We start from the raw sequence: 14489 nt of genomic DNA on the forward strand, positions 1-14489 counted from the left end.
TATATAACCATATATATGTCATCATATAGTTTTTACAAGTTTTAACGTTCGTGAATCACCGGTCAACTTGGGTGGTCAATTGTCTATATGAAACCTATTTCAATTAATCAAGTCTTAACAAGTTTGATTGCTTAACATGTTGGAAAAACTTAATCATGTAAATAACAATTTCATTTAATATATATATAAACATGGAAAAGTTCGGGTCACTACACTATTATCCCATTAGGCCGTATACTCTTAACTATAGCTGATAAATAATAACCCACACAATAAGGTATACTCACAGCGCTTTGTGGGTCTCGAATACACATGAGATAAAATAAATCATTCTCATTTACTTTCTCTTTGTTCTTACCTCGCTGTGTAATCGAATTTGCTAAGAACCTATGGATTACTCTTAGCTCAGCTCTATCAATATCAGTATAAGAGTTATTCCCCCTACGAAATCGTGTATGCCTAGTCATTCTACTCCATACACCATTCATATCAAAATTCTCATCAATTCTCCTACCATTAAGTATCAACCCTTGACAATCAGTAGATGCCAACTCCTCAGGCGTATATATACACAAAGCCTGAGCCATGTCTAGTAGAGACATATGGCGCATCACTCCTCCTAATAAAAATCTAATAAAACTACGATCGGTTAAGGTAGATACCCGATCATTTATTTCAATACTACACAATAACTCCACACACCATTCTCTATATACACTCCTACGTATATTAAACAAACGTTCCCAATCAGTAAAAGTAGAATTACCATACCTTTGTGTAAGTAATTCTCTGATTGGACCGGCCAATCTAACTGTTTCTAATGGTTCCCAATCTATGACTCTAGGTACTTCAACAACATTAGACTGTAGGGTGTGCAAGTTCCTCTGGTATTTTGGATAATCTATCCAATGTCGATCAAACCTTAAATTAGGATGTAAATCTGCCAATTCTATATTTGAATATGGAATGTATTGATGCGGTAGATCTTGTCTATATAGGTTATTAATCTCCTGTTCTGCTGCATTCTCAGGAGTAGCATTGTGAGCCTGAGATGCGAATGAAGATTCACCCCTTTCAGTCTCCAAAACATATCAAACACAATTTTTGTGCATCCAAATATGCATTAGTGTTAGCAAAATCATAAATCAAAACAATTACAATGACATGTTTAATCTATATTAAACTTTATACACATTTTCATAATATTAACAATTCTACACTTTTACAAATGAACATATATGAGAATGTATACAATGATCTTTAGCTTTTATCTCAAATAACATGTCAAAATAATCATTACTGGCAATTAAACAAGTTCCAATTGGCATTCATATCAATTAAATTGAGTTCATGCATTTTTGACTCAAAAAGTCCACTTTAATTCTTGAAAATCATGTTTAGGATCAAAGTTTTGATCATTTAGCAACCTAAACATGTTACACTACTCAATTTAGTATAGATTAACAACAAAATTCGGCCATAACCCGTTTATATCAAAAAGCCCCAATTTTGCTCAAGAACACAAACCCTAGATTACTCAAAAATTGAAGTTTAAGGCTTCTAATCATGTTAAATAGCATCAATCTAGGTTATACAAGCATAATATACAATCAATTTAAACACAATTACACTAGAAATCATCAAAATCAAATTATGAATATTTTTGTTCAAGAACACTAATAACCCGAATTAAATGGTGTTTAGATGTAGAAATTACCGATTTTCTTGAGTAACTTCTTGGTAGCATCCTTCTCAACATGATTTTAGCAAAAAATTTGATGTTTATCGGTGAAAAATCGCGAAATTGGGAGTGGTTTGTGTGTATTTTTCGTAGAAAAAAAATAAAATGGGATGGGGTGTGGAAACTGGTCTGTTCTACCAGTTTATCTGACTGGGTTTTGCACCCACCGCGAGTGCGGATGTGGGTACCCACAAAGTACCGCGAGTGCGGTTGTTTTTTTTTTTTTTTATAAAACCTTACACTTTTTAAAACATATAATTAAATTAAATTTTAAAAATTTGTTTCTTTTTAGGATGAGGGCGTTTCGGAACGATGTCCTAGTCCGTCCCTCGACAAAATTTTAAAATTTCGTCATTTTTAAAGCGTTGTTTTAAAAGCAAAGATTTTTGGGTTTTTTAATGTTTTTGGCATACTTTAATTTCATAAGATTAAAAATAATGATAATAAAAGTTCTCGTCCCTCCCTTGGGTAGAGCAATTTCGGTTCAACGACCTAGTCTTCAACTCACGACGAATTTTAAAAATCATATTTTTAACTTAACAAAATAAAGTACATTTTTGTTTTAAAATTCACACCAAACTTAAATTTAAAAATGCATAGCTTTAAAAATTCATATTAATAAAATTTAAAAATTCACACTAAACTTATATTATATTTTTGGTTTTATACATACAAACTTATATTAAAAATATTAATTTTCCAAATATTTACAAACTTAAATATATTGATTTTAAAAAGTTTAAAATATCAATTTAATATTTATATATTAATTTTAAAAACAAAGTAAAAATAAAATTAAAAATCTTTTTGGCTTTTATCCCACTTTAATCATTCAAATATTATCAAAAATATGCGCCCCTCTTTTCGGTAAAGTAATTTCGGTTCCATGACCTAATTTAACTCATGACGAATTTTTGAAATATTTTGGGTTGATTAATTAAAGATATTTATACCTTAAGAATAAACGGTAAATTTCGCAGTGATGTAATAAATTTTTGTATGATATCAATAATTTCGGTCGCAAGACTTAATTTTATCGAATACCAATTTAATACTTTATAGCGAACAAATTAGCGTTTATTATCAAAAGGTTAAAAATAAAAATAAAAATAAAAACGGTACATACTTACCTGTGAAATAGTATTCTTAGTGATATGCTCTAGCCCACTCATAAGATAGTCACACTAATTGATTTTCCATAGCCACATAGGCGTAACCTCGAGCATTCAACGTTTTTTCTTCTAAACATATGAACGGTCCATCTCTTCATAAAGTAACAAATTCGGTATTTGAATAGGTTTGATTATTTGAACATTTACCTTCGTGTGACCATTTTCCGCATTTGTGACATCTTTCAAGGTGTCGTGCTCTTCTTTTCGCTGCGAATTTTGATTTTCCTTTACCAAATTGTAACTTATTATTTTCGTTCCTGGATTCTTTTCTTACTCCATCCAATTTACCTCTGATTAATGATACTATTTCACTTGGAAGGGTGTCATTATTACGTTTAGTGATCAAAGCGTGTAGCATTAGACCATGGTTTAGTTCACAGGAAGTCTTCATCTCGTAAAACCTAAAAAAAATAAAAATTCAGAATGGGGGGAGAAGACTAGTTCTTTAGGGTCTGCTAGGGAAAGACCATTCGGATTCCATTTTCGAGAACTACACTAAAACAGAACATCTAACTTTAACAGAAATACATATTATCTTTTAAAGACTTGATTCTCCCTACACTTAGTTAGCTGTGGTGTCGAAATTGTGATTAACTTCGTTGTCAACTTCCATTGGACTATCTACGTAATGTTTAACTCTGTGACCATTAACCTTAAATTCAATCCCATTTGAATTTATTAATTCTACTGTTCCGTACGGGAAAACTCTTTTGACTATAAATGGTCCAGACCATCTTGATTTCAATTTTTCAGGAAATAGCTTGAATCGTGAATTGAAAAGAAGAACTATGTCTCCTTCTTTAAATTCTTTTGAACTTCTGATTCTTTTATCATGTCATTTCTTCATTCTTTCCTTATAGATTAACGAATTTTCATATGCTTCATGTCTTAATTCTTCTAATTCGTTTAGTTGACTTAAACGTAGACGTCCAGCTTCATGTAAATCAAGATTACATGTCTTCAAAGCCCAAAATGCTTTGTGTTCAATTTCTACTGGAAGATGACATGCTTTTCCGTAAACGAGTTTAAAAGGTGTGGTACTAATTGGAGTTTTGTAGGCTGTTCTAAAAGCCCAGAGTGCATCCTCCAATTTAATGGACCATTCCTTTGGATTTGATCCTACGGTTTTCTCTAGAATACGTTTTAAAGCTCGGTTGGTATTTTCAACTTGCCCACTTGTTTGTGGATGATAAGCAGTGGATATTTTATGAGTTACTCCATATCTTTTAAGAACTTTCTCAAGTTGATTATTACAGAAATGAGTTCCCCGATCACTTATTAAAGCTTTCGGTGTTCCAAACCTTGCAAAAAGACGTTTTAAAAAGTTGACTACAATTCGTGCATCGTTAGTTGGGAGAGCTTGTGCTTCCGCCCATTTAGATACATAATCAATGGCAACGAGAATGTAAATATTATTATGAGATTTTGGAAATGGACCCATAAAGTCAATACCCCAAATGTCAAATACTTCACATACTTGAATGAAATTTTGTGGCATTTCATCACGTTGACTTATTTTTCCGGCCCTTCGACAAGCATCACAGGATTTGCAAAGAAGATGTGCATCTTTGAAAATTGTAGGCCAATAGAATCTAGCATCGTAAACTTTTCTTGCTGTGAGTTGAGGCCCATAATGCCCTCCTGTTGGTCCTGTGTGACAATGGTTTAAAATTTTACTAGCTTCATCTCCGAATACACATCGGCGTATTATTCCATCGGGACAACTTTTAAACAAATGTGGATCTTCCCAGAAATAGTGTTTTATATCACTAAAGAATTTCTTTCGCTTTTGGTACAATAATCCTTTTTTAAGGAATCCACATACTAAGTAGTTTGGATAGTCTGCAAACCATGGAATTTCATTATAATCTATCTTCAATAGATATTCATCAGGAAAGTTGTCTTGTATGGCTGATTCATTTAGAACTTCTAATTCAGGATTTTCAAGACGAGAAAGATGATCAGCGACGAGATTTTATGCTCCTTTTTTGTCTCGGATTTCAATATCGAACTCTTGTAAGAGTAAGATCCAACGGATTAATCTTGGTTTAGCATCTTGTTTCGAAAATAGGTATTTAAGAGCAGAATGGTCGGTATAGACCACCGTTTTAGCTAGAATGAGATATGATCGAAATTTGTCAAAAGCAAAGACAATAGCAAGGAGTTATTTTTCAGTAGTTGTGTTGTTTGTTTGTGCTCCTTGTAACGTCTTACTAGCATAATATATAGGTTGAAATCGTTTTTCAATCCTTTGTCATAAAACGGCTCCCATTGCAAAATCACTTGAATCGCACATAAGTTCAAACGGTAGATTCCAATTTGGAGTTATCATGATCGGCGCATTAGTGAGTTTCTCTTTAAGAATATTAAAAGATTTGATACATTCGTCTGAAAAGATGAATGGAGCATCCTTTTCTAGGAGTTTATTCATAGGAGTGGCAATTTTAGAAAAATCTTTTATGAAACGTCGGTAAAAACCGGCATGCGCTAGAAAACTCCTAACTCCTCTAACATTGGTGGGATGTGGAAGTTTAGCAATTACATCTAATTTAGCTCTATCCACTTCAATTCCTTCCTTTGAAATTTTATGTCCAAGAACGATGCCTTCTTTAACCATGAAATGGCATTTCTCCCAATTGAGAACTAGATTTGATTGTTCGCATCTAATAAGCATTCGTTCCAGATTAACTAGACATGTTTCAAAAGTATCACCGAAGACTGAAAAGTCATCCATGAAAACTTCCATGCATTCTTCTATCATGTCGTGAAAAATTGCCATCATGCACCTTTGAAAGGTTGCAGGGGCGTTGTAAAGTCCAAATGGCATTCGTTTGTAAGCAAAAGTACCATAAGGGCACGTGAACATGGTTTTCTCTTGGTCCTCGGGTGCTATTGGAATTTGAAAATATCCGGAAAAACCATCAAGGAAACAATAGTAACTATTTCCGGCTAATCTTTCCAACATTTGATCAATAAAAGGTAAGGGAAAGTGATCTTTTCTGGTGGCATCATTTAATTTTCTATAATCAATACATACACGCCATCCTGTTACAGTCCTAGTAGGAATAAGCTCATTTTTCTCATTTGTAATGACAGTCATGCCACCCTTCTTAGGCACGCATTGAACTGGGCTTACACATTGACTATCAGAAATTGGATAAATTAAACCTGCATCAAGTAGTTTAATAATTTCTTTCTTAACAACATCTTGCATATTCGGATTTAGTCTTTGTTGGCGTTGCACATACGTTTTATGACCTTCTTCCATAACGATTTTATGTGTGCAATACGAAGGACTTATTCCTTTAATATCATGAATTTTCCATGCAATGGCTGTTTTATGAGCTTTTAGCACAGAAATGAGTTGAGATTTTTCATTTTCAGTAAGAGAAGACGATATTATTGCAGGTAATTCAGATTCACCATGTAAATAAGCATATTCCAAATGGTTTGGAAGTGGCTTTAACTCTAATGTCGGTGGTTCTTCTATCGATGATTTATATCGATATCTGTCTTCCTCTTTTATCATTTGAATTTCTTCTGTTGTTGGTTCATATCCATTAGCCATAAGTATAGCTAACATTTCAGTTTCATCAATTGGGTCAGTTCCTTCTCCTAAAGAACATTCTCCTGTTCCTTGTAATTCTGGAAATTCTTCTAACAATTCTGCATGTGATTCTATAGTTTGAATATAATAACATGTATCATCCACAGATTGCGGTTGTTGCATTGCTCTATCAACTGAAAAGGTAACACTCTCGTCCTCTATACTTAGGGTCAATTTTTTACCAAACACGTCTATCATTGCTTTAGCCGTGTTTAAGAATGGTCTTCCTAATATGAGAGGAACTTGAGAATCTTCTTCCATGTCCAGAATAACAAAATCTACTGAAAATACTAAAGAACCAACTTTAACTAGCATGTTCTCCATTATCCCTCTAGGATATTTTACTGATGGATCGGCTAGTTGTATGCTTATTCGTGTTGGTTTCAATTCTCCAAGGTCTAATTTAGCGTATAGTGAATACGGCATTAAATTTATACTAGCACCTAAATCTGCCAATGCTTCTATTGAACTAAGACTATCTAGAAAACATGGAATTGTGAAACTTCCTGGATCAGATAGTTTTTCTGGTATCTTATTCAACAGCACTGCTGAACAATTAGCATTCATAGTAACAGCCGAGAGTTCTTCCATTTTCTTTCTATTTGTGATTAGATCTTTCAAGAATTTAGCATATTTAGGCATTCCTGAAATCACATCAATGAAAGGAAGATTGACATTTATCTGTTTAAATATATCCAAGAATTTGGATTGCTCGGCTTCAAGTCTCTCTTTTCTCATTTTATTCGGGTAAGGAAGTGGTGGTTGGTATGGTTTAACATAAGGTTTAGCCTTAACTGTGTTGTCTTCATTAACCTTTTAAACTACCAGTTCTTTTTCCTTATCTTGCTCAGGTTGTGGTTCTTATGGAGTAGGAATAGCTTCATCAGAAATTACAGGTATTTCAGGTGGTTTAAGTGTAATACCACTTCTTGTGGTAATGGCTTTAGCTGTTTCATTCCGGGGGTTAGCATTTGTATCGCTAGGTAAACTTCCCGGTTTTCTTTCACCTATCAACCTTACTAGGTTGCTCACTTCTTGTTCCAAATTTTGAATAGAAGCTTGTTGATTTCTAAATGCTTCAGCATTTTGTTCATTGGTTTGTTTCTGAGATGTGAAAAACTGTGTTTGAGATTCAACTAGCTTCGACATCATATCTTCTAAATTTGGCTTTTTATCATCGGTTTGTGGTGGTTTGTTTTGAAAATTAGGACTTTGCTGATTGTAAGTATTATTGGATACTTGTTGATTGCTAGGACCTTGTTGGTTGTTGTATGGAACATTTCGATTATAATTCTGGTTTTGATTGTAGATCGGTCTTGGCGGTTGATAATTATTCTGATAATTATTTCCAGGCCTTTGGTTTAGATATGAAACATTCTCTCTTTGTTCCATTGTTAGTTCAATAATGAGAAAATCTTTTGTCAAATGTGGTCCTCCACACTGCTCACAACTAATTCGTATTGAGTGAATATCTTTAGTCATCTTTTCCATTCGTCTCTCGACAGCATCTATCTTTGCGAAAATGGAATCTAAGTCATGGCTAGAATTGGCTCTAGCTACTTTAGATGATCTAACGATATCTTTTTCTTGGTGCCACTCATGTGAGTGGGAAGCAGTGTTATCAATAATTTTATAAGCATCAGTTTCTATTTTCTTCATAATAGAACCACCAGCTGCTATATCTATGTCTTTTCTTGTAGTGATGTCGCATCCTTGGTAGAATATTTGTACTATTTGACAGGTGTCTAAACCATGTTGCGGACATCCTCTCAATAACTTTCCAAATCTGGTCCACACCTCATATAGAGTTTCATTTGGCTTCTGTGTAAACGTAACAATTTCTCCTTGAAGTCTTACGGCTTTAGATGCCGGAAAGAATTGTTTAAGAAATTTTTCAACTAAAACGTCCCATGTATCAATCGCCCCTTCAGGTAACGATTCTAACCAATCTTTGGCTTCTCCCTTTAAAGTCCAGGGAAATAACATGAGATATATCTGTTCATCTTCAACTTCTCTTATTTTAAATAGAGTGCAGATTCTATTAAATGTATGAAGATGTTCATTTGGATCTTCCTTCAGCGCACCACTAAATTGGCATTGATTAGTCACCATGTGTAGAATTTGTCCTTTGATTTCATAATCTGGCGCATTAATGTCAGGTTGAGTAATTGCGTGACCTTGGCCAGTGCGTTTAGCTCGCATTCGGTCTTCCATATTTAAAGGTTTCAGATTTTCCATGATTGAATTTGTTGAATCTGAATCACTAAAGGATTCTGATCTAATGGTTGGTTCCTCAACAATCTCTGTTTGAATTATTGGTGGTTCCGGAGGAAAGATTAGTGGTTCAGGATCTATGAATTGTCCCTGAATATTCTCTGGATTCTCAATTGTGAGGTCGGGTTCAAAAAATGGATTATCGGAAATTTGAATTGGAGTACTTGGTCGACTGGATGACGATTCTAAAGAAAAATCATCGGCGACAATATTTGCTAGATGTCTTGATCGAGTTACAGGTGGTGAACGTACAAAAGGTGGTGAACGTTTTGCTCGGTGCGTTCACTGAATATCCTATTAGTTATAAAAATAAGAAAAATTATATAAGTTATCAAATTAATAGACTTTTCTAATTTTGCCCACGTTTTGAATAGCCAAAAGATGCAGCAGAGTGGCAGATTCGTTTGGTCTCAATATAATTGAGTACTGTTTGGCTCCAATAACCCGGTCCACATACAAATCCAACTATTACTACGAACCAGAAAATTTTGATGTCTATCAATTTAACCGTTTAAAATAATTTTTCGTTGAAATTTAAAGAAATATTAGAGAAGAAATAGAAAATTCTAAGTCCTAAAACTAGAATGTAGAGAAATAAGAAAGAAAAAGAGCGCGTCGAAAAACGTCGAAAAATAAAAGGCGTCGAAAAATAAAAATAAGAAAGTAGAGCGTCGAAACTTAAAAAGGAACTAAAAACTAAGAATTAAAAGTTGCATCTAAAAATACTAAAACTTAAAAGAAAAACTATATCCCAAATGGCAATATCTTAAAAAGGTACTAAAATATAAAAAAAACGGCGTCGCAAAATTCTAAAGCACTTAAATCTTAGTCTAAAGAAAAAGCACTTAAGGGATTTTACGGCAAATCCTAAAAATCTAGAAGTAATAATAACTATGGCAAAAACTATGTCTTAAAACTAAATACGAGCGAAAAATATAAATTTTACGATAAACAATTAAAAAGATACGAAATTTTAAAAATAAAACTTATAGTTGTAAAAAGTACAATTTTTATAAAAATGTTATTTTTATATTATTTATTTTATAAAACTAGTAATTTTATAATTTAATTAAACTAATTAAACTTAAAATACAAATTAAATAAAAACTAAATTAACTAATTAAATAATCTAACCCTAATTAGGGTTTAATAATAATAATATTTATTAAATTAAACCCTAAATCGTAATTAATGCTGGCTGAGGTTTGACCTATCAGAAAGCTCCGTGAGTGCAGATCCTAGCTGGCTTAAAGTACCGCGAGTGTGGATACTTCAGATACAGATCAGATGAGGTGCTCGTGCAGGTTCAGTGTTTTTATTTATTTTTTTTATTTTAATTTTGTTTTCTATTTTTAAATTAAGTAAAAAAAACTTATTTTTTTATAACTTTTTCACAATGAATAAAAACAAACCTTTTTAATTTAACTAAACTTAAAAATAAATATATATATTTTTCTTTTTCTTTTATTTTTATATTTTTATTATTTTTAAAATTTATATTTTTATAAAAAATAAACTTAATAAAGACTTTTATAAAAATCTTTTTTTTATGTAGCGTTGCGCTTTCGGCATTTATATGTCCCCGGCAGTGGCGCCAAAAATACTTGGTGTATGCGAGGTGTACTAGGAAATAGTATTATTTTTACAACAAAATACTATTAAAATACAATACAATTTTACACAAGTTATTTATTTATTTATAGAGTGGATATACCTAAACCTTGCTACAACACTTATAGGCAGTGTACCTAATCGTACAGTAGTGTAGTTTTTAGTAAGTCCGGTTCGTTCCACAGGGATACACTTAAACAAGCTTAACGCTATATTAGTTTTAATCTTATAAAAATACAAATATATATAAGTAATATTATTATTATAAAAAGGGAGTTTTTACCGTTTAATGACCGGTTTGTCGATTTTTAAAACTTTAGTCGCAGTTAAAATCTAATGTAAAATATTAAAAATAAATACAACTTAATTTAAAACGTAAAGTAAATAACGATAATGAAATTGTGATAAATAAAAGTGCGAGAAAAGAAAATTGCGATAATTAAAAAGTACGATAATTAAAAGTGCAATTAAATACAATGACAATAAATAAAACTGCGATAATTAAAAGTGCAATTAAATATGAAAATAAAAGAATTATGCTTATTTAAACTTCCGTAATCATGATGTTTGACGTGTTGATTTTAGTTTATTCCCATGGGTTAATTTGTTCTTTGTCCTGGATTATTTAATATGTCCGTCTGGTTTTTGTCCATAACAGTCCATCAGTCATAAATATAAAGTGCGAGTTTCCTCGTCAAATTATCCTTATATCTGAAGTCAAATATTCCAACTAATTGGGGACTTAAACTGTAATAAGGTCTTAATACTTTGTTTAATAATTACACCAGGATATCGACTGCGTGTAACCCAAGGTTTTAATACTTTGTTAACAATTACGCCAAGTGTCCTTGTACATAATTTCACCCCTGTTTTAATAAGTCTATTAACTATTAATCCATTCCCGTGTCCGGTTAAATGAACAATTATTCGTACATATAAATATCCCGCCCATCGTGTCCGATCGAGTGTATATGGTTATTTATAGGTACGTCCAATTGTAAATCTTTATATTAAAATTAACAAACTATCATTTAGTTAAACAAATATAAAGCCCATTAATAGCCCATAGTCTAATTTCCACAAGTGTCGTTCTTTTGTCCAAACCCCAATTATGGTACAAAGCCCAATTACCCAATTTTAATATTTAGCCCAACATTACGATTACTTCGGTATTAAATAAGCATAATAATAACTTAGCTACGAGACATTAAATTAAAAATAACATTAATCATAACTTACAGTGATTAAAAATAGCGTAGCTTTACACGGACAGAATTTCGACTTATACCCTTACAACATTCGCTAACATACCTTTATTATTAGATTTAAAATTAAAATTAAAATTATAATATATATATATATATATATATATATATATATATATATATATATATATATATATACACACGTTGAGATAGATAGATAAAAGGATGTGTTTTTGGTGCAGAATTCGTTGCCTTTTATAGGCCCACTTCGTACTGTAGAGTACCGCGATGTGGTAGTTTCCTTCACAAAAGTACCGCGAGTGCGGAGGTCTGAAAACCAGCTCACAGACTTTGGATCCTAGATTTGCCGACGGTTTTTATTATAATATATAATATATAAATAATTTATATAATTATTTAAATATTATATTTTATTCTTGTACATAGTAGACTTGTAATTTTTAGTCCGTTGCGTCGAGCGTTGAGAGTTGACTTTGGTCCCTGTTCCGGATTTTCGATCGTCCTTGCGTACAATTTAATATCTTGTACTTTGCGTTTTACGTCTTTTACTCTTGTAATTTTGAGACGTTTCTTATCAATAATTGGAACCACTTTGATTGTACTTTGTACTTTTGATCTTTTTGATCGCTTGCGTCTTCAATTCGTCGAATCTGTCTTTTGTCTTCACCTTTTATTATTTAAACGAATATTACTTGTAAATAGGACAATTGCAACTAAAAGCTTGTCTTTCTTGAGGGATAATGCTATGAAATATATGTTCGTTTTTAGCATTATCAACCATAAACACAAGTTTTGATCCTTATAACAAAATAATGAGATCATAAGTTAGGAAACTTAGATCCAACAAAAGATATGAAGATTCAAGCTAGAAAGCTTGCATCTTGGTTGTTCTTGAAGATCTTGAAGCATAAAGCTTGGATCTTTAAGTTACATGAAGATTACAAACAAAAGTTTGAATCTTTATAACAAAATAGCAAGATTAAAGTTAAAAAAATATATAGATCTACAAAGTAGGTGAAGATTCAAAGCTAGAAAGCTTGAATCTTCCGTGTTCTTGAAGGATTCAAATCTAAGTTTAAATCTACAAGATGTAATCAAGATCAAAGCTAAAAAGCTAGACCCATGATGATGATGATGATGAATTTGTGAGAGAGAGAGAGGAAGAAGAAGAAGAAGAAAAATCAATACTTACACTTTTTAGAGAGAGAAAGAACTAGAGAGAGAATTAGAGAGTGAGTGTGTGTAAATTACAAATGAAAGCAAGTATAAAATGGATGGAATAAGGCTTGTATTTATAGGTGGTGAGGAGGTGGGAGGGTGATGGTGGACGTTGGATATGGTGGGGGACAAGGGGGACAACTTTTTACTTTTTGGTTAATGGTTGTCTAAAGTTGGTGCTTATGTTAGGATCTCATGCAACATTAAGGATAATACTTGACATAAATGCTAGCATGTTCCCTCTAATAAATGGGAATTTATCTTACATATTAATGGTTCACTAGCTAATAATAATTGAGCTAATTAAATAGTCCACTAACTAGTGTAGGGTGGGCTAAGGCCCAACAAGGTAGAAAGTCCAACAAGACTAACTAGTAAGCATAAGTAAATTACTACGCGTAATTAAGCATCCAATAACCCAAGTAATTATTATTATAAAATAATAATTAAGATTTCATAGTCATAATATTCCGATTACGACAAAAGTTAAACGTGTACGCAGTACAGTTTGTTCGAAACGTCAAGTGACACTAACGGTCATAAAGGCTTCCGGTGATCAAGTTAAGTATCCTACGTACTCAAAGGCACGTTTTAACATATAAATGAAAGTAATCCACATGTAGTAAGATTTCAGAGTATAAAATAGCACAGTATGCACAAATACACAGTTTCGCGAAAGCACAAAAGCAAGTCGAAAAAGCCGGGTCGTTACAGCTGTTTTGGTTTGGATAATTAAAAACTATGATAAACTTTGATTTAAAAGCTATACTTCCAGCAAAATGATTTTTCTTATGAACATGAAACTATATCCAAAAATCATGGTTAAACTCAAAGTGGAATTATGTTTTTCAAAATGGTCATCAAGTCGTCGTTCTTTCGACTGAAATGACTACCTCTACAAAAAAGACTTGTAACTTTTATTTCTGACTACAAAATTATACTATTTCTATTTAGTTTCATAAATTTCAGTTCATTATGAAACCATAGCAACTTGAATCACTTAAAACGGATTTAAAACGAAGAAGTTATGGGTAAAACAAGATTGGATAATTTTGCTTGTTGTAAATATATACAAATCATAACTTAACTAACTTATATTGTATTACACATGTATTCTAACATATATTATGTAATCTTGGGATGCCATAGACATGTATACAATGTTTTGACATATCATATCGACCCATCTGTATAATATATTTCTGAACAACCATAGACACTCTATATGCAGTAATGCTTGAGTTAGCTATACAGGGTTGAGGTTGATTCCAAAATAATATATATACTTTGAGTTGTAATCTAGCCTGAGACTTGTATACCCTGGGTTGTGGATTGATTCGAGATAATATATATTAATTTATTTCTGTACATCTAACTGTGGATAACTAGTTGGAGATTACTAACGTTGGACTGTTAACTTAACAAACTTAAATCATTAAAATGTAATAAAAATGTTGTGAATATATTGCGATCATACTTTGATATATATGTACATATTTGTTATAGGTACATGAATCGACCAGTGGTCAAGTCTTATTTTCCAACAAAGTGAAAATACGTGAAAGTGAGTTATAGTTCCACTTTTGAAATCTATTATTTTTGGGATGAGAATACATGCAATTTTATAAATGTTTTACAAA

The sequence above is a fragment of the Rutidosis leptorrhynchoides genome, chromosome 7, assembly GCF_046630445.1.
Source record: "Rutidosis leptorrhynchoides isolate AG116_Rl617_1_P2 chromosome 7, CSIRO_AGI_Rlap_v1, whole genome shotgun sequence".
NCBI classification, from domain to species: Eukaryota; Viridiplantae; Streptophyta; class Magnoliopsida; order Asterales; family Asteraceae; genus Rutidosis; species Rutidosis leptorrhynchoides.